This window comes from Chamaea fasciata, unplaced genomic scaffold (assembly GCF_029207755.1).
Source record: "Chamaea fasciata isolate MVZ Bird 193981 ecotype frontalis unplaced genomic scaffold, bChaFas1.0.hap1 SCAF_1, whole genome shotgun sequence".
Taxonomy (NCBI): Eukaryota; Metazoa; Chordata; class Aves; order Passeriformes; family Sylviidae; genus Chamaea; species Chamaea fasciata.
This window is the reverse complement of record NW_027094086.1, coordinates 35,047,896-35,069,636: the sequence shown is the minus strand read 5'-3', so window position 1 is coordinate 35,069,636 and position 21,741 is coordinate 35,047,896. Positions and strand designations below refer to the sequence as shown.

Genomic DNA, 21,741 nt, shown 5'->3' with positions numbered 1-21,741 from the left:
CCCGCTGGGTGCCGCATGTGGGGAGGACGGCGTCGCCCTGGATTATCTGCCGGTTTAGCGGGAGGATCGCGGTAATCCGTCCCTGGATCGCACATGCCTCGCTAGCCGGCAGCCGCAGGCTCCTCGGTCCCTCGGGCAGCTGCAGCCGCGGGGCCCCGGGCGGGAGCGGGGCCGGCTGCGCGTCCCCGCCTGACCCCGGCTGCCGCCGCCCGGGGGGCGCTGGTCGGGGCGGGCCGGCGGCGGGGGCGGCACCGACAGCGACACCGACAGCGACAGTGGCCCCGCCTGCGCCGGCGGGAGCGGCGGTGGCCCGTGGCCGCCCGGGGGTGGGCGCAGCCCCGCGAGGGGAGCCCGTCATCCCGCGGCCGCGGCGGGAGGAGCGCGGCTGACGCGGCAGGGAGGAGGAAGCGGCAGCTCGAGCGGGCGGACGGACAGACGGACGGACGGACTGACATCCCCGGCCCGCCCCGGCCGGCGGAGGGACGGAGGGTCGGAGGGAGGCAGGTACGCGGCGTGCAGCCGTCCGGGGCTTCGTGCCCCTTCCACGGGCGGGGTAGAGAGGGCCCGTCCGGAGCCGCGGAGGTTCCGCGGCCGCGGGGACACGGGACTCACCCGGGGACACGGGACTCGAGGGCGTTTCGCTTCCCTTTTGTTGCAGCCCGAAAACGCTTGCGTGCTTTGCCCACACCGCCGGCGTTCCCGAGGAGCGTGTTCGGTGCGGCCCTGGCCAGGCTCCTGCGGAGGGGCCGGGGAACTGAAAGTGTTCCCGCAGGAAAGCGCTGCTCCGCGTGGGCGTGCGGCTCCAGCGGCTGGGATCCACTTACGGGCAGAGGGCAAAGTGCTCGCAGGCGAATAAACAAACAAACATGGAGAAACTTCTGCTCCTCCCGCCCCCGGCCGCTATAATTTTAGATACTGTATTTGCAAAGAAGTTTTAAAGTCATTTAGTGTTTCACATTCTCCTCTGTCTTTTATTTATTTATTTGTTTGTTTGTTTTTATTTTAATTCCCACCCTTCTCCAGCAGTGTTACTGGGTCCTGCTAGTACTCTTGCCCTAATGTTTCTACTGCGTGCATCTGTAGTTTTACATACTATGCTTCATTTTGCATGGCTGGCTCCGTGTGGGAGGGTTTACTTTCTGGGTTGCAAGTACGGACACCACCAAACTCCAGTTCCACTACTTAACTCCATAAAGACAGTAAAGCTATGCTGGAATCAGACATTTGCGAGGTGAAGAGTGGCCGGACGTTTATATTTAGAGCAGGTGAAAGAGCCCTTTTCCAGAGTCCTTTACCTCTGCCCCAGCAGGATGAGGAGACCCTGGTTTGCTTTGCTTTGTGCCTTGCAGAGGCAAAGCAGTGAATGCGGTTTGGATCTGCAGTCCCTCTTTCTGGTGGTCTCTGTGCCAGAGACGCAAGGGCTGGAATTGTCTCTTCACTCATTTAAACACCTTCAGCACGAGAGAAGGTTGGAGGCAGGGAGAGAATTAAAATAAGGCTTCCTCCTCCCGTGCAGAAGAAGTTGCAAAGTATTGGTGCTTCCTGCACAGATCTTTTATGGGAAGGTAAAATTCTGACGCAGACTTGAAGGATTTGAATTAAGGAGAGAAGTGGTCGAGCTTGAAAGAGTTTCCAGTAACATTCACCTGCATGGCTTTGTTACTTGCAGGATATCTGCCGCTTTTGTAAGCATTGGTCAGAGCTCCTTGGCTTCCTCTTGCTGAGACTTACGTGCTCCTGCAAAGCTTTTTTTTTTTTTTTTTTTTTTTAATCTGAATTCTGTCAGGCTCTTTCCTTTAATTTTTGAGGTTGTCTGAAGAGCAGAAATATGCACTAGTTGGCAGCAAAAACCAGTTAGTGATGTCTGTATTTCTCTCCAGTAAGTGCTACAGCCTTTTTATTATGTGCTCTAAGCATTGAAATAGCATTGACATTTATACTGGACACTCAAAATAGATGTTGACAGCCCTTGCATTTAATTTCTTTCATGCTAATCTAATAAATTCAGTATCTATTGTAATCTTCAAAGAGGATTAAACATTTCCTGAGGGAAAGGAAAGTTATGCAGATTGGTGAATACATAGGCTGCATCCAGAGTGCTGCAAGACTTGTGATTCATTTGTTTTGTTGTTCTGAGGGGATCTTCATCCTGATAATCAACAACTCATAGGAGTTGTTGCTTTTTATTATCAGTGTGTGCATTCTCATTCTCTAAGGACAGATATCTTTCTAAGAAGCCTGACAAAGCTGGATGTTCAAGTCTCATTGAACAGAAATCTTCAAAGGATTTATGGGGGGACAGTAGTTGGGTGGTTCCTAGTCCACTCTGCTTGTAAAATAACATATTGCAGGGAGCTAATAGTTCAAGTTTTAAGATGTGAGCACTTTAAAATCATTACTCTGTTAATTTTTTGACTTGTTTAAAGTCAATCCACAAGTAGGTGGATAATTTGACTGTAATGGCATGTGTTTAAAATAGTGATCGGTGGTTTTTAATATGCAGAATTGCTTCAGCCTAGCTAGCTGGAATAGCTGCAAGCTTCCAAAGCTGACTTGACCCAGCAATAAAATATTGCAGTAGGGTATGCTGAGGGCCAAAAATAAAGTATATTTTAAAAAAATTACCTAGGTATTAGCAAATAAAACTAGATGCAAAGCATTTCTTGTTTCTGTTGGGATCTAGGGTTTATGATGGAAATCATCTGTCAATCTAAAATGCCGTGCATGTTAATTGCAGGTTCATGTTAATCATCACTGGATAAGAGGGTATGTCAAATCTTATTTTCCATCCCATCCATACAGGATAAGCTGCTAATAAGCTGTGATCCTTCAGCCACATCCACACATCAGTTCTCTCCTGGGTTATCCTCTCTGTATCCCAGATCATTTTCCAGATGGTTTCAGTTTTATAATTTGCGTGCAAGTAACTAGGGCCTTTTTGTCCCATGGCTACAAGCTATTTTATACACAAATGCCCTTTATTTCTGCATGGAAATAGAGCTCAGATTACACATATTTGCAGTTCCAAATTATGTTTTTGTTTTGGCTGTCTAAGTTGTCATTAAGAAGAATGTTATTTTGAAGGAATGTGCACTTCCCAAAAGGAAAGTCACTATTGGTTGGCTTTATGACTTCATTTTTGGACATCCCTAAGTCATTGAAGAGTTATTCTGCTATGATTTTTTTTATTGTTTTTTTTAGACCAAGGAACTAGAAACTATTGTAAATAATGTATGTAGACTGACATAGACTGAGCTGTAGTAAAGCAATCTGTTGTTTTTATTTGAAGTTAGTTCTTTGAGTATTTGTATTGAAGGATTTATTTTGTTCTAGTTTAAGTAGTATCCATATGCTAAAATGTCCTACAAAACAAACACACTTTCGAAAGTAGAACTGAAGGGCTTCCACGTGCTGTAAGAACATTTTAAAATATGTTAATCAGGTTCCTGCTTGCATTCCTAACTCTCAAACAGAATTTATTCCCCCAAGTCTTCCAAACCACCTAACACCGTGTCTGCCTGACTCTCAAAGTGTCTAAAATATATTGGATCTCCCTCTTTGTGCAGAAAGTTCTTAAGCGCCTTATCTAGAGCTGCCGTAGCTGAGCATCAAAGCCCTTAGGAGATGAAGAAAGTAGGGCACCTGGCAAGCACACTGTAAACACACGCGCCGATGGCATCCGTGGTGCCTCAAATGCAGTTGTGTGTTTCCTTTTGGGAGCGCTGCCGGAAGAGGAGCCCGTGCGCACCTTTCCCTGAGAGCTGCTGGTGGGATTTGTCTAAACAGCAGACTGTGGTTTTTGGTAGTTGTAAGCTGGGCTTCTGCTCCCTGTGCCTGAGGGGTTCAAACCCACATCTTCTGTCACCTCTGCAGCTGTTGAATAGGCTGAAGGAGGTGGGCAGAAGGGCGCACTTCACTCCTTGTTTTCAACCTGGCCCATCTCGTGGAAGAAGCAGCAGGTTGCCCAAAGCTGGCATGAGGAAGCACCTTGACTCTGTCACAGCAGTTTGTGTCCTACAGGGAGGAGGGCTGGGATCTGGTGGTTCCTTGCTGGTGATGATTATCAGAGGTGATTATTTCCATGACATCTTCTATGTTTCAGGAGAGGATCAGCACTTGACTAAATTCTCTAGGAGAGAACTGGGCCCAGGAGAAGAGGCTCAGAGATCTGGAGTGGGTGGTGACAGCTGTTTGTAGTCCCAGTTTAGAAGTTCAAGCCTGCAAGCTGAAGTGAGGAAAGTGTCCAGTGTTTCCCTCCAGAGAGCCCCATTTCCAGTGAAGGAATCTCCATCCTGGGCCACCACTTTCACACTGTGTATCTGTGTGGCAATAGGTATCACCCTGCCAGTTTTATATTACGCAGGTTTTTAGGCCATGTTTTATGTGTTCTGTGGCACAGATTTGTGTGTTTGTGTCCTGACCTGTAACTCCATTCCCTTGCCCAGTTCTGTGTTGAGATTCTTTCTCCCTACTCTTTAGCAAAGGAAGAAGTAAGGCTTTATCTTTGTGTGACCTTTTCCTTCCAGTTTTTCAGACAGCCTGTGAGTATCATCTGAGGAGGAGATGGAACCTCCTTATTCCCTCATATTTGACATGCTTTGCTTTACAACTACAGTTTCGCTGTGGTTTAGGGCAGGAAAGCACCTGGGGGTTGGGGGAGTGTGGATAAGCAAGACTGATTTGTCTGAATTTATTTCACAGCTTCTTTATTCAAAGAGATGTCACATCTTACTTCTTGGCAGTCTTGTTTGAAACTGTGAGGGCAACTGGCAAGCTGCTAGTGCTGACTGTCTTGCCAAATACTATTGCAAAATACTGCCAGTGCCGAAGTTGCATAGCTTTACAGACTGTTATGTTTCTCTGGGAGTAAACCAAAGGGGTACCAACGTCTGATCCTTTGCCTCTGATGAGAAGCAGGGCTGACATGTTTCCATTGCCTTAAGAGGCACCATCGTGCTGCTTTCCTGCTGCTGTCTCTTCCAGCCCTTGGGATTAGTTCTCCTTTAATGGTACTTCTCCATCTCTTGCTTATTGTTGTGAAATAACCAAGGAAACAGAACTATTAAAAAAAATCTTCACTATATTGTTAATTGCAAAATATTTTGGAACAGACATCGGACAAAGGAAAGCTTTGCCTCCGATCCTGGACTCAATGTTGCTAATGCAACAGGTGCATCAGAATAGATTTGCTGTGCCCCACGGAGTTACACACCATATTTGAGTGTTTATTGAAGAGCCATGCAACTGAAGCCAGTCCCAACTGTTCATCAGTATAATATAGGATGCAAAATCTGATACCTAAATATATGCAAACTGTGTGCCAATTACTGAGACCTTGGAACTTTGCTGTTAAAACAAGGCATGAGTTGGAAACACGGTTCTATTTTTCAGGAACTGTCTTGATAGCTATTACAGAGCTTTACGTCATTAATCTGTGCTCAAATTGGTATTTTAATGAGAAAATGGGCACCTTTGAAGACTATTGTCCCATGGTGTTGTATATAATATTGCATTACAATGACATTTTTGGATTCAGCTAGGAAAAAAAGCTGAAGGGATAAGTGCTGCTCATGGATAAATATCTTAAATCATGCTGTTATTCTGGTTAGAAGGAACCTTGGAAGGTGGTGAGTTAACTCCTTGCCCTGAGTCTTCAGACAGGGCTGCTCAGGGCTGTGTTTGCCTGGGTTTTGAAAACCTCCAAAGACAGAGGCTCCACAGCCCCCCTGGACACCCTGCCCTAGTGGCCAGTTATCCTTGTGGGGATTTTCCTTCTCATGCAATGCACCAGCGAGCCTGTCTTGGTAACCTTCTCGAAGACATTGGGAGGCTGCTGTTGGGTGCCCCTCAAGCCTCTTCTCAAGGCCAACTAAATAAGTCCAGTTGCCTCCAACTGACCTAGAGAATGTTCTGCAGCCCATGACTGTCTGTGTTTTGGCCTCTTCCATACCCTGTGTAGTTCCTGCTTAAGTGGAGTAATGTTGGATGCATGTGTTAGGATGCAAGTGTACTTGGTCTGCATGACTCTGAACTACTGTGTGTTTATATTATAATAGTTTAGATTTAGACCTATTTTGTTTTGTTTGTAAATTCATAGTGTTAGGTACTTATGAGCTGGGATCACTATAAAATCCTAAAATATGTTTTATTCTAAGTTTAGTAAATAAGTGAGGACTGAGCATTCAGAAAATGAATGCTTTTACCCAACCATGGTAGAATTTCCAGTTTATGGTATATGTTTTGGTTTAATGCTGGAAAGAGCATAGAAGAGGGACAGGAGGTAATTAAAGAAGAAAATAACTCCTGTACTCCCTTTGGACAGGACTTAACCAAACCTTGCAAAAGTAAGATGTATTAAGTATACAAGTTTGGAATGCTGCCAAAAAACTACAAAACAGAAAAAAACTTAGGACGATTAAGAAATAAAAACTACCTGGCAAAAGTACCCAAACTGTCAGATGCCTTGAAGACAAGTGCATCAAAGAACTAAGAGACTTCTGCTTCCTTGCTGTTGTAGTAGGGTGCATCTTGAATATATTAAAATGGAGGAGGGGTGGGGGGAGAAAGAAAAAAGCTATGTTTTCATGTGAAGGTAAGTAAAAAGAGCACGTAGCATTAAGAAGTATTTAGCAATGCTTTATGAGCGGTAAGAAGTAAAACAGAAGGGATTATTTGGAGTCATAGTAGATGCTGATAGCCTAGAATCCAATTATCCGGTTAGCCTTCTGATTTTTTTTTTCTTTTTTTCAAATACAAGGCACTCCTATTTCATTTAAGCAATAAATGTAATGCTGTTAATTTATCTCCCAGTACTCATGGTAAATACCTTGTAAATAACTAACTTGTTTTCATCAATTGCTCTTTAAGAGGGGTCACAGATTTTTCAGACTAGTGTGGAGATGGTTAAGCAGCATTTTAATATCTAAATTTCAACCTCTCAAATCAGCTTTTGGTAAGAAAATATCTGTTGTCTTTGGAATTTTTGGGACTAACAATTCTTTCCTGCCATCCTTTGGTTTTCAGAGCCCTGATGGAAAACAGATGGGGTTTCTCTGTCAGGGATCCCCAAAACTGTCCCTTAGTTGTGTCCCTTGAAAATAATGTGACGCAGCAGTGACAGAAAACCAATTACTGTGCTCTGGTGAGAGAATGTGGCCAGTGTGCTACAAAATTTTCATCTCTCTTGGTGTAAAGTGTTTGTATCAAGAATGAATTGTGCTGTTTGCAGTGAAGTTTTACATCTTGTGTATGTGCCCACACACATTATATGTAACTAAAGGCATATGCCAGATAGATTGGTTTAACTTGACTTTTCTTCAGAATTTTTTGGAGGTTGGCTGCCTCTTTGGTGCTCTTTTCATGTTAACTAATAGGTTATGTGGTGGATGAATAGGATTCTTTATAGAATTATCTAAAACCAGGCACTGATTTATTTGAAAACAAAGGGTTTCTTTAGAGCTAAGTTTAAGCTGGCATTGCCATGAATCCTAGAATTATTCTACATTTAAATGAGAGAACAGTGATGCACTTGTACTTGCGCTTTGAACAGCACAGAGCTGTTGACCAGAGACTTGGAGGCCGCTGAGCAAATCTGTTTAGGTTCCTTTGCCGAAGTTTCCAAGCCTACTCTTCTCTTCTTACATATGATGAGAAGCAAAGCTAAAAAGACACTATAAGTTGCATTGATCAGTTTGTTCGGAGGAAGGCAGGTTGTTTGCTGGTGTGTGACCAAAAAATGTATAAAATCCTGCTCTGTAGCAATCTGAACACATACTTTTTCTCTGTTTTGCTTTGGGGTGTGTGGGGTCTAGAGCATAGCAGCTAAACAATACCTCACTTGTTTATAAAAAAACCTTGGGAAGAAGGGGTGAGAAAGAAGAAAATATTTACAGTAGCTTTCTACCCAATTAAAATCAGAAGGCAGACTAAAAAGGAAAGAGTTCATCTACGGTCCAAGCCAATTAAAAGTAAATTTTGCTGCTTGGATGTTAATTTACACATCCAAGGCAACGTAAATTTAAACTAGAAGCTTGACTTAACCTCACCAGTTCAGATGAACTTCAGATTTATGACTCATTTAGTTTTGGTCATAGCATCTGGGTGTTTAAGCACATTTTATGTGAATTGACATTATGAATTCATAAACTGCCTTAAAATGTTAAAGCTGTGGAGTACTTCACCAGAATGTGTAAATAATGCCTGTCTCGCAAACATAGCTCTGCAACACGAGCTGGCTCAGATCCTCAGTTAAGATATTCTTATGTTTTATGCCCTCAGCCATTTATCCCCTTGTTTAATTATCTGGGAATAAAACCAGATTTCTGCAGCTTCTCTCATGTATTAAAAGGCATCTTGAATTTCTGTGCAAATGCTTTAATTGTATTTGTTGATATTGGTTGGGATTGTTTGTGGGGTTTTACACATAAAATGTGGGTTTGTTTATAAAGGATTGAAATAGAGGTAGAAGGAGGAATCTCATAACACTTACCAGGTTTTACTCAGAAATTAAACTGCAAACTTGTCAATGCATGCAAAAATCGGTTTACTGTTTTACATAGGAGCATCACTTGAAATGACCTGAAAGAAATTTTATCATCAACCACCCAGTCAAATCCTGGATAATTATTCAGGGAACCATGTTGGATGTGTGATATGCACAGAGTAAGAAACAAAACAGTCCTTGAGAAGAAATCTGAAGGGGCTGAATATTTCAGAAGCTACAGAGCATAAGGAACAGAGGATGGCCTTGCAGCTCAGAATCTAAACAGGGACACACACAGACATGCACAATTTGACATTTCTTTAGGAAAAGAAAGTTCATGGAATGAAAATATGTTGATATTAGGAACTGGCAAGGAGAAACTGGAACATACTTTGTCTTAGTTACTGGTTTATGACTTGGCAGCTGGAAAAGATTGATGACTTGGGTGCTTGGCCCTTTGTTTTGGTTTTGCTGTTTTAATTTATGAGTCAGAAAGTCCCTAGACATAGGTCCTCATTTAAAGAGAAGAAAGAAAGAAAAATAAGACAGATTATTAGCTATGTTATTTTAAAGCAAATGCAGATGCTAAGTTAAAATATTGTGATAGTTGTTCCAGTGTATTTACAGATCTACCAAAGATGTCCATATGTCACATCAGATGTCAGTTAAAATGGTCAATATGCTGTCTCTAATCAGTCAGTGGCTGGTGTCTAGACAGTGAACGCTGTCTCTCCAGTCGTGTTTGATGCTGCAAAGCATTTAGATCAATCTATCAGTGGAGGAAAGCAGTGTTGTTCTGGTCTGCTATGGCTGGTATGTCCTGCTTTGATCTCTGCCCCATGGATGCTATGGTTGATCCCTGGATTCCTCTGGTTTGGCTTAAGATGAGTCTGTTACATTATTAGTTCAGTTCAGGAGCATGCTTTTGGAGTACATGCCTTGTGGTTCACTCTGCTGGCGGACCTTGGGGAACATGAACTGGATTCCTTTCAGATGAAGTAAGACTGGAAGATGTTCTTCAGGAGTGCTTTTAGCACTGAACCAGGCACAGGTGTTCTGCCCACAGGACCAGGCTAAAGCTGGGTTGAAGCAAAACATACAACCTGTCCTGCCAACATGGGTCATGTGGGTGCTGCATCTTCAGCGTCAACTGTTTTCCTCTCTGTGGATATGCTTTTCTTGCACTGCGTTACTTGCTAAGGTAGACACTGAAACAAAAACTGCAGCAAGAGTAGATCCAAGCACCTGGGGCCTGCCTTTTCTCTTGACGGTGCAGCCTCGTAAGTCATTGCTCATGAAAGTGTAACACGCCTCTGAAATGACTCTTCCCGCAAATGGCAGTCTCATTTTTTATCTTTGTTTTTCCCAGTTTCGTGCCTGTCACCTGACTTCCCTCAGCACTTCTCTCTGTGTTTCTAAACAAACCACTTCTTCCTCCCCTCACTTCTGGTTTGCCACCATGGCATTCCTCAACCATTGCTCCCAGCCATAAGGTCTCGGTCTCAAGCGGTCTCTGCCCCAAAGATGCAGTCTGTGTTTTATGAAGAAGCGCTTGCTTCAGCTGTTTTTAAAGCTCTTTCCTGGTGAAATCTGTTCCATTGCTTCACCCTTCCAATATTTTTCTTCATGTTCCTGTCTCCCCTCCTCCAGTGCTTATTAACCCAAACCTTTTCTGTGCTTATTTTAAGCTCATTAGGACTTGTCCTGAAGAGACAATTCCTTCTCTTTGAAGCAGTCTTCCAAGGTAACAGCCGCTCCTCAAGTGGGTTCCCCCCAGCCCATGCTAGCTTTTCCATCCCACCTCCCCATAAGTCACATTTTCTAGGCCAGTTTTCATTCTTATTTCTTTTCCCTAGACCTGCATAGGTAGGACCACATTTTTCCTAGGTATTCAGACACTCACAGAGTGAAGTAGAAGGACTTTTTTGAGTTCAGCAGATTATGCTCAGGCTTTCTACTCTTATTTTACATCTCATAGCAATATTTGTCTTAGGACAGCATGACATTTGTCTTTGTGACCTGCTGAGGCCTTGTTTCCCATCCTGAATTCCCATATTAGACATTTCCTGCCCGTGGGCATTATCTTGCATATAAGCTGCTACATTTCACTCCATTCTTCCAGATCACTACTCTGTACATATATGATGATATGTTTAACCTTTGTTTCTCACATCCAGAACTAATATTTATTCTTCCTGCATCTGTAGCCTGGTTGTTAAAATATCTCAAGGCGGTTTCAAAGCTTTTCTAAAGGGAAGGTGTGACATCTGTGATTTCTCCCCTACCTCTCTGGAAGGCTGTCAGAGGAAGTTAGCAGTGTGATTTAACAAATCTCATTTGGCTATTACTTAGGATTATCTTCCAGGTGCTGCTAATTGATCTGTTTTGGATTGTTTTCTCCAGGAATTTGAAGCTAAACTGACTCACTGGGTCTTTAATATTCTTACCTGTTGTTTTTTGTTGCTTCTGTTTGTTTACTTGGGTTTTTTTCCATTGTGCAGATGTGCCCACACTTCAATTCGCATTCGCTGTTTCTCTCCCGTTCCTCCTGAAATCCTACCTGTCATTACTAATATTTATGCCAATCACTGCTTGCGTTTGACCCCCTTGGTGAAGACTGATGTCCTAGACATGATAGTCTTTTGGGTGTCATCTCTCATCAGCTTTTCTCTGTGTTGACTAGGGCCAGAAGGTTTTTTTTGCTCTTAAGCTATAAACATGTTGATAATAAGGATTTCTTTTTGTTGGAAGTCTTTTTTTTTTTTTTTTTTGCATTATAATTCTACCTTAACCATGATGATTCTCATAACTATGTACTTCTGCAGATTTTATATTTATTGCTAGCAATTTGACTATGTTTTCACATTCTGTGCCTGACAAATAAATCTTGTGCTACTTTTTTACAAGGCACAAGCACAGATTATCCTGTTATATTCTTTTGTAGGGGAATTGCTAATTCTTTCTTGTCTCCCCTCTCAGTGTCTCTTGTGTTCACATTTTCTTAGCTATATTCTTGGGCTCCCCCACCTCCTATTTAATGACGTTTAATCAACTTTTCTTCTGAACTGGTTGCTTTCCATTTGTCTAGAAGCAAATCTGAAGGATCTGCTGGCCTTTTTTAAATGTAAAAGAAAATCTGATTTTGAAATAAAAGAAGTTTAAGTCTAAACTAAACTAAAGTGCTGTCAATTCACAGGCCTTTGCTCCTTATACCATGTGACTGTTGAGATATCACATGGTGGTAGATTCCCGTTCGGGCTCTTTGGTTTTACTTTTAAGTTGCCAGCTGTTTGATATGTAGATTTGAGATATCAAACAAACAACCCTGGTGCTGGTAGGTGGTTTTTAATGGCTTTGTTTTTGTTTAACTCATAAGCCTTGTCAGTGCAAATGGCTTGTTCTTGCAAGGCTTCAGATTCTTCTGGCTGTCATTGTGCTTGTTGTCTGTCGTTGTGCTCAGTGACAATGGATCTACCATACTGGGAAACGTCAATTTCGAACCTAAGGAGAGTATATCCTTTCAGATTTACAGAATAACAGAATGGTTTGGATTGGGAGGGACCTTAAAGGTCATCTAGTCTCCATTTCTGGTCTGTAACCTCAGCTCATTCGTGGGATGGTCCAGATTTTGTTTCACAAGTTGTTGATACTGTACAAAGGTCAGATGCTGGATCCAGACTCCTCCAACCATGGATGTATTTCCTTGGCTCATTACAGCAATGACAGTAGAACATTTTAACTGAACCACTCCATCAGAACGAATGGCTGCTTGATGTGGGTGACCTCAGCAATTAAGTGAAATGCCTCCCCTTGCTGTTTTGAAAGGGGAGTGCTGTACTGCATTCCACTCCCAGGAGAGAACTGAATCTTTGGATGTTCATCCTTGGTGACACCAGTGATTCTAAAGGCTTACCATTGACTTTTCACATCTAGGGTGAGTGAAAAAGGCACCTACCCTGCTGTGGGAAGCCCATCAGTTTGGCACTTCTCTGAATTAAAGCTGTGACATGTGCACCCACACTTTGAAAAGGATCTGGTTAAGATGTAAGACAAATTCCACAATTTATGTGGTCAGATGATACTGACAATTATTCTCTGACATAATTTTTGTTGCTATCTGATTTACTTACTTTCATGGTAAATTTGTCCCCTTCCCTCCCCCCCCCCCCCATATGTTAGGGGGTTTTGTTGGGTGCTTTCTTTCTTTACAGAACAAAATCTCAAAATAATTATTATTAGTTTAGTTGTAAAGTAAAGAAGTGTGAGTTCTGCATATTTTCCTCTCTCCTTCCAAACACTACAGGAAGTCATGATGGTCTCTCCTCTCAATTTTCCTGGACACACAATAAAACAAAACTGAATATAATCTCATGTAAATTAAATAAGTAATCCAATTATCTTGCTTCCATACTCCCACAATTCTAGCAGCCATAAAGGTATAGTTTGGCTCTACCTGCCCGCCATGGAAGGGATATATATGCTTTCAAATTTTCTTTTATGTGAAACATCCAAAATGTCTTTTTCTTTGATGTTCATTTGAGGTTTTATTTCTTCACTTTTTGTCTCACTCAACCACTGGTCCTTTTGTTAGTTGATAGAATTTCTACTGCCTCTTGTTTATCCCATAAATTGCTCTGGCTTGTGTGACTTGGGACATCCTTCCCATAAACCAGATTTGAAAATATAGTTCAAGTTTAACTGTGCAGGTTCATGTTATGGTTTAACCCCAGGTGGCAACCTCCCCCTGTCCTGTTGGGATGCAGGGGAGAATTGTAGAAAGTACAACCCGTGGGTTGAGGTAAGAAACGTTTAAGAATTGAAATAAAGTAAAATATAATAATAATAATAATAATAATAATAATAATAATAATAATAATAATAATGGAGAAAATGGAAGGAGGAATAAAACCCAAGAGAAAGAAGTGATGAACAGTACGATTGCTCACCATGCCCTGATGCCCAGCCCATCCCTGAGCAGGGATTGGTGGCTCCTGGCCAACTCCCCCAGTTTATATGCTGAGTATGATGTTCTAAGGTATGGAATATCCCTTTGGCCAGTTCAGGTCAGCTGTCCCAGCTGTGATCCCTCCTAGCTTCTTGTGCACCTGCTCAGTGGCAGAGGATGAGAACCTGAAAAGCCCTTGACTTAGGGTAAACACTGCTTAGCAACAACTAAAACATCAGTGTGTTATCAACACTGTTCTTATACTGCATCCAAAACACAGCACCGTACCAAGTAATAGAAAGAAAATTAACTCTATCCCAGCTGAAACCAGGTCAGTGTACAATGCATGCAATAAAGTGTATATGAAAAACTTCATTTAGCAAATTTGACTATGGGAATGCTGGAAATAGGAGTCAGCAGTAGAAACAGCCAACTTCCTTACTGTGACTTTAAAAGAATCCTGAGTACTTCTGCATTTTTCTTCTCAAAATTAGTCATCATTCCTGTAAGAGTGAGAAATAAACAGTGGTTGTGTTTTTTGACTTTGGATGCACTTTTAAATCAATCAGGGGAGGTAGATGGGTGAAGGATGAAAATGTCCACAATTACCCCAACTTTATTTTAACAGAGGTGTGTGGTGAGGACCCCTTGGCAGGACATTGCGCAGCACTCCAGGGGAGGTGACCGCAGCAGCAGGCAAGTGTCCCTGAGGTTCTGGTGTGGCAACAGTTGCTTTCGGGAAGGCATAAATTGGTAACAAACAAATAATAAAAAAAAAAGAGCAGCGTAGGCCTGGGAGAACCGCAGTTATGTAAAGGTGAACAATGAAACATTATTTCTCAAGTGTGTATTTTGAAGGGCTGTTACCGCAACACTTTTTAAATAAATGAAAGGTACATTTGAATCGGAAGCAATTTGGTGTAGCAAACTGCTACTGACTCATCCCAGACCTTAGGGGAAACAGAGCTGCTGTGACACGGAGAGATTTTTTTGTGTGCTTGAATGGGATGTGCATCAGACGATCCAAGAGTGAGAGATATTAGTTCCTTGCTCCAACACTGCTCTTATTAGCATCCACTAGTATGGTGCACATTCCAGTTAGGAGATCCTCATCGCCACTGCAGTTGCATCCAAACAGAGGTTGATTGTTGGTAGCTTCTTGAATGTTACACAGATTCCACACATACCCTGTGTTTTAATACCAATGCAGTAACAATGTATTTATCAAGAGCTTCAGTGCAGGAGATGTACGTCTTTGAGTTCTCATGGCTTTACAAAATCTTTTATCTTCTTTTGGAACAAAATTTTTTCCTTAATTAAAAGATTTATAAAAACGTTTAATGAAACAGGTTGACACAAAGATTGCCATGTAATTAGAAAGCTATGACATTTTGCTCTTTCGTGTGTTCTTGTGCAAACTTAGAATTGTGCTGTAATCTGCAAAAAACTACTTTAATTTGTACAGCATTGTTGGAGAAAACTGTAGTTGGAATAAGGCTTGCTCTTGATACAGTCAAGAGTAGCTTGGATCGTGTACAGGAACATTTTCTTATGAAACATTTGAGTAATTTGAACAATGACTTTGAGAAAATACCATGTCTTTTAAATAATCTGGTTCTTACTATCCCTTTTTAAATGATTGTATGTACATCAAAGCTCAATGTCAATAGATAAAATTTTGTGATAATTTCTCCTACCTCCCAGTCATGTTCCATGACCTGTAACCTACAATAACCTACAATATCTTGCCTCGTTCTGTGTGGTCCCTACCCTGCAATACCACAACACCTAACATCATAAAATTGTTCACCTCAAATATTAAATACTGCCATGTTCCTTTTTAAAGCTACATAATGGAACAGTGGTCTTGAGTTAGTATTGAGATTAGATGGATTTATTTAATAGTTGCTTTATGCTCCTTACTTAGATTTACAATATTCCATTAACTGGCTTCTACTAGATTGCTATATTATAAAAAGAAAAGTAAGTTAAAGAAAAAAATAAGTTTAGTGGAATCCAGAAGTTGATCATCTGTACCTCCTTCTTGTTGTATTTGCTTTACCTGGTAAGAGGACCATATGCATCTTTATGTAAAATACTGCTGATGTATCTTTTTATAAATCCTTTCTGAAACTCACTTAAAAGTTCAGACCCACATGTACCCTTCAAACACTGAACCATGGTTCTCATGATGGGAAGTGTTCTTGGAGAACAAAAATCAGACTCTCTGGCTAGTACATGAATTGTACATCTTCTCTGTGGGTCAGGAATAGGGTTGGAAATCTGGCCAACCTGGGATATGACTAGATAAACAAGTAAGCAAAGTAAGGTCAGCAAATAATAAACTCTTGAAACAGTCTTAAATCTGTGTCCTTTTTGGATTATAAGATACATCTTTCTGCTTTGGTAGGTTGGGGTTTTTTTCACTGTTGCTGCCTTTTGTCTACCTTTTTTCTACTAGTTGGTGCATAGCAGTGCTTTAGTGGAATTCATGTGTTTTTTGCCATAAACAGTTTGTTGGAAGTATTAATAGAATAGCAAAAACAAATCTGGCCTATTATGTAGATCCTAGGCTGCCTTTAAAATGCTTTTTTTTTTGGAAGAAGCCTGTGAGCCTTTTGTGAGGGGACATACACACCCCAAACCAAATGTCTTGTTCTGTTTCTTTTGACTAGAGTACCAGTAAATAGCTTGAAAATGCATACGGGGTTCTTGTGTTCTTGCTCATCTCTACAATTTGAGGAAGAACTCTTGACATTCTGGGTAGACCCCACCTACATAACATTGTGTGCCAGAGAAGCTGTTTACCAAAGCATGTTTGTTCACCCCAGACTGTATTTGCAATTCTAGTAGAACGTGCTGTAGCTGGGATTCAGGGGGCTGAAATAAGAAACATCCATACAGAATTACCACTTAGAGAGTTTTTTTTTTCTTTTATACTTAGCTTTGGTATACCTCCCTGCACAAATTGCTCAGATCTCCTGGAAACTCAGAGACTTGACCTATTTTATAGAACTGTATTTATAAATGGAAATCCAAAGAGTCTTTGTTGAGAGCAAAATGCAGGTCATACAGTGCTGTCAGTTGGGAGGGTTTTTTGGAAATTTATACTTTATGGGCTGTGTTTGATAACTTCAGCTTCACAGTGTTCACCAGTGCAGTAATTTATTACTGTGTTTTATGTATGTCTGCTGAAACTAGTCCCAGAACATGTCAGCATGTACCAATAAGCTGTCTATGTGACATATCAAGCACATGTGTTGCTATATGCCTATAAAGCAGCTGGGTATCTTTGTCCTCTTGTTATCTACATATTCTCTTTTACTATCCATGTATTCACCCTTGTAGGACTTGGTGGTAAGCCAGGTCCAATGTGCTTCTTTTTTCCTTATAATCTTGGAACCCATGTAAATCTTTTGTGCTTCCGTGTGATCAAGTTGAGGTGGCTTGAGGCAGTATCCACACTGTGGGTCTCTGAGATAACTGATAATTAATATAAAACTAGGCTATCAGGAGTTCAGCATTCATACTGTTCTTCTGGTAGCTGAACTAGTTTGTGGAGGTTTCACTTGGGTACCTGCTCCAGACTGCACACTTGAAGTGAGTGAGGGCAGCTGCAGGGCAAAAAGAGATAGGGGCCATGTGCCCTCTGATAGTGGTGCTTCTCTTAAGGACACAGTTATGGTTGGATGATGTCTCCTGGTGGAACCCTGCCAGCTATTGGAGTGGTAAGTGAACAGGATGTAAACAGCAGGGTTTGGGTCAGACAGTTCATGTGCACTGAATTCACCGTTCACTTTAAATGCCTTGCATGCTAAGTAATTTTTAGAAACTAATCACTGAAAAACGTGAAACTAACCTGAGAAAAAGTACTCCATATATGGTAACAATAATACATCTTGGTGTGTGCATGAGGGAAGTAAAGAACTTGAGGAGGATGAAGTCAGGAAAACAGAGATGCATGTATTGAAATTGCAGATACAGTATTTCACTGCCTGATATTGCTTTTTTACTTTGAAATTTCATCGTTCATTTATGCTACTGGCAGAATACTTGCTTGTGTACTAGTGTTCCTTTTTAGTATATGTTTCACTTGATTTAAATCAGTTTTCTTCTGAGCTTCTGTGAAGAATTTCTTTGATGTGGTGCTGCTGTCATTTTTCTGGTTCATGTTATACACACTCTGTGACGTTCATGAAATGATGCAGTTTATTACTGTTTTTCTATAGCTTTCCATCATTTTGATTTGTGGTGTTTGCTCTGCTGAGGGAGAGTCCATGTAGCATTGTTGCAAATTGTGGTTTTGATATTCATTAACCTCTGTGCTCGAGGACATTCTTCTTGTAATACACGGATCATCATCTTTGTGTCTGGAGTGCTGGAAAACTGGCAGTTCACTGTGTCACTATGAATGAAGCCTCCTTTTACTTGCCAAGTTCTTATGCTTTGTCAAAAGATAATACTAAATCTTTCAGCCGTGTTTAGGTGGCTTGTGGTAGTTTCTGGTGGGTTGGTTAGTTTGCTTGGGAGAAGGGATTGAAGTATATGTTTGGAATGAATCAGTCTTTTAAGTATTCATTTCATTCCTTCAAATTGAAAGACTGTCATCTGAAGGCATTCTGTGGCTGATCTAGCGTACAAAAAGAAAGTAGGGAAAAAACCATTTCCTCTGCGTAGCTCATGTAAAACTGAACCATTACTCAGACTCCTCTAATAAGCGCAGGCAGGCAACTATGAAAATGAGTTAAATGAAATCTATTAATATGCATACATTCATTAAGTGTTACAAAACCAGCTTTGGTAAAGAACAGTTACCTGGTGATACTGTTGCTTGCACCTGCATTGTGAGCTTTAAAGCTTGCCTGGCTGGCATTTCTTCCACAGTTTTAACTCTCAGGCTTTCAGCTAGTTCACTTTCACATCGAATGTCTTCTCTCACTTGATGGTGTCCAGGGTGGCCTGTGTTTTCTGGTAATCTCATGAGTCCAGGGAGTCTAACAGGACACTGTTTTCTCCAGTACACAGCTCTTGGGTGCCACGCTTTGCAGTGCTGAATGCCTGGTCCCAACTGGCCCATGCCCAAGCCTCTCCAGTTCCTAATCAGACAGTGGGGTATGAACATAGCCTAATTAGCTGCCAAACAAGAGGCTGGAAAGCAGTGTGAGAGTAACTCATAGAACAGGGCAGGTGCATATCTGTCTTCATACATTTATGGGGTCTCTGTGGCAGCCAGAATCCCTGGTGTTAGACAGTATTAGCCCAGAGTTGCTGTGCCTGTGTCATTGTGAGGCCCATCCATTGCAGCCTGAGGTCTTTCTAAAGGGTGATGTCCTCAGCACATCAGAGCTGTGCAGGTGGGTACACCCTGCTGGGAGTTGGATTCTTGGATTAAAACAATTGGCACATGCCATGTTAACTACAGTGGCCAGGAGTTGTTTCCTGAATGAAGTCTAAGTTAGGGCTTGATGGGCTAAAGGCTAACAATAATAACAATAATTATTTAAAAGATTGCTTCATGTTGACTACCGTATCACGTTCGGAGGGTTTTAAACAAACACATTTGGTTTAATTGGAATTAACAGTTGGCAAGATGCTGCCACAGAAGAAGTTTTAATTCCAAGCACCATCTCATCTTAGTGTCCAAACCTCTGGACTACTAACAGTCTGTTCTGGGGCAAGGAGGTTGTTTTCCTTAGTGCGAGGAGTAGGATACAAAGCTTGGTGTTAACAGAGGTAGGCTAAGATATTCCTTTGAAGATGCAAGAATGGAAATGGAAAGCTGTGGTGTTAATGTTTGAAGCTGATAGTGAGGTAATGATTTTGTTGCTCAATGACCTGCTGTGTTTTAGAGGTAACTAAAATTTTTGGACTGCACTTGTCAAGTGGTTTGGGTTATGCTTTTGTGTGAATAATTGAATGTATACAAAAGTTTCATGGTGTATTCATACAGAACAGTATTCTTGAGCAAAACTCCTGGCTGCCTTTAAACAAGTCATCTGTATTCCTGCTTGTCTTTGTCTTACAATGTTTTTTATGCTCTATTTTTTTTTCTTGTATAGCTCTCTTGATGTTATAAAATGAGACTTTTGATCTTTGGTCAGGGACAAGGTTTTCATACTAATTTAAGGACATTTTCAGTAAAAACACAACTGAATAGTTCATATTGTTGCTACCTGCTCTTCCTGGGCTTGGAGAAACATATTAAAGGTATTCTGCATTTCTGTGACCTCTTGCATTTGCAAGAGGTCGAGATGAATCCTTCACTTCTCTTCCCTTTTCTCATATTTTCCACCCCCACCACCCAATCACTGATATTCCTTGAGCAAAGGCTTAAAATAGTTGGGATGGCAGCACACTACACGGATTTGTAACATTCCTTAGAAGCAAAGTTCTGCAAAGCAGTGGAAATGAGATTCTCTGTGTGTATTACTACCCAGAAACCATAAGTGGGGAATGCAAGGGAGTTCCCGGGGACAAAAATGTCAGGGTGAATGCTGACCTTTAACTTCACTAAAAGGCAGGTTGAGTTCCGTGCATTTCTCTGTGTGCTATGCAGTTAACCATCAGGTATCCACCTTAACATTAGAATATTAGCCTTTAAAAGCTCATCAAGCAAATCTGTAAATTGCAATTTATTTAAATTTTAGTACCTTAACAGTGTTTTGCATAGTATGATGCACTAGACAGATGAATGTGCTGTGGAATTCATTCAGGCAAATTACAATTTAAGGATATGTACCGTGTTGCTAATCTCTAATTACCGATGCCAGAATAGAGAGAGGAGCTGCATAAAATTAACCGTTCGACAGCCCAGTCTTCAGAGGGATTTTAAGTGTGAGGAAAGGCAAATAGCCACTCTTTAGCCAAAGGTTTAGGGCTTAGACTTTGTGGACAGGGAGACAGTTAAATTATCTCCAAGCCAGGGTCATCTTCTCACCTCTCCTGGGTTGAGGCTGTACTGTAAATCAGTCCAACAGCTCCATTTAACTGATCTGCTGACAAGTGAATGATTAACTGAAAACTATCAACCAGACAGAAGAGGAACACTGCTCAACAACTGCAAAGTAAAATAGCTCTTGAATACAGATTACCTGCCTAAATTATTTGCCAGTGAGTTATTCCGACTGACTGAAGTTCAGAAGCATTCTGGTCTGGGGCTCACCACAAGAAGTCCTAACAAAGCCTCTTTAAAACTTCTCCATGAATGCAGAGACAAATACCTTGCCAGATCCGAAGGAGCAAGAGAACTAGTTGCTACAATGCCAAGTCTCAATATCTAGCAGTACCTATCCAAAACCACAAAACTCCAAAATCAGGAAAGGGCAGGTTAGGATGGGAAAATTCCTCATTCCTTCCTGTGTGGACTCTACTGAAATGGAAGTTTGGGATCCAGTTGACTTGTAGATTGTGTGTACACAGTTACAACACACTAATCCAAACACTGACGTATTTTAAAAACTGCCAGACTGCTTCTCTGATTTGTTTTTGGAGAGTGCTTGGATGACTGTCAGTGCCTGAGACATGAGTGTAGTATTATGCAGGAATACTTCTGCAGCAGGACTGTTCAGAAACAGGATCTTCTGAATTGCTTCTTGCCAGATACTTGCCAATACCTGTGGCTGTTGAAATGAGCACCGTCATGTCCTGTCAGGCCCAAACATAAGTCTTGTGAAGACAGGCCTCTGTAGAACATGGGGCTTCTCCATAATCAATAGAACACTTCCTGATGACAACTTGTGGGTTTTTGGGGACACCCTTGTGTTGCATTGGTAATAGAGTGGAGTGGGCTGCAGTATTTTCACACTTGCTCATTCTTTACGTGGCTGTTGAAATCCCAAAAAACATTTCAGGTATTTATATGGAGGAAGTTAAAAAGGCATAGGCTTTTAACTCATCCTGAGTGTTATCATTTGCATTAGATATTCCCTGCCTCTTAAGCCTTCTCTGAATGTTTGAAAACACAGCAGATCCTCAGTAAACACGAGGCTTTAACTTAATGGGTGTGGCGGTCTTTTCTGTTAAACAGAACCCATGCTAACTCCTGTTTGTCCCACACTTTTAGATCTCGTTAACAAAATAAAGTGAGGAGTGACACTGTCATTAAAGGAGCTTCTCCCCACCCCCCCCACCCCTAGAATTTATATTTTTATACTGTTTTATGGCCTCAGTTTGCTCAGGAAAATTGACCAAGTTACACATCATTTTAAGAAGTCCAGTTGAATTTTAACGGTGGTTTTGAAACCCTGAAATTTCAGAGGTTGCAGAAATAGTTCCCTACATAGTGCTAGATATCATACAAAGCTGTCTCATTTTC

General features: G+C 41.5%; 1 protein-coding gene across 2 annotated transcripts in view; it reads left to right on the top strand.

Annotated features, from left to right (window-relative positions):
* Positions 1–284: 284 nt before the first annotated feature.
* Positions 285–21,741, top strand: part of SGK3 (serum/glucocorticoid regulated kinase family member 3) — a 55,798-nt gene continuing 34,341 nt past the window's right edge. Inside the window, exon 1 of one of the 2 annotated variants that reach the window (XM_066180474.1) lies at positions 285–504. The gene's annotated coding sequence lies outside the window, so the exon portion shown is untranslated. The remainder of the gene's footprint in view (positions 505–21,741) is intronic. The other variant, XM_066180462.1, reaches the window with a different exon arrangement.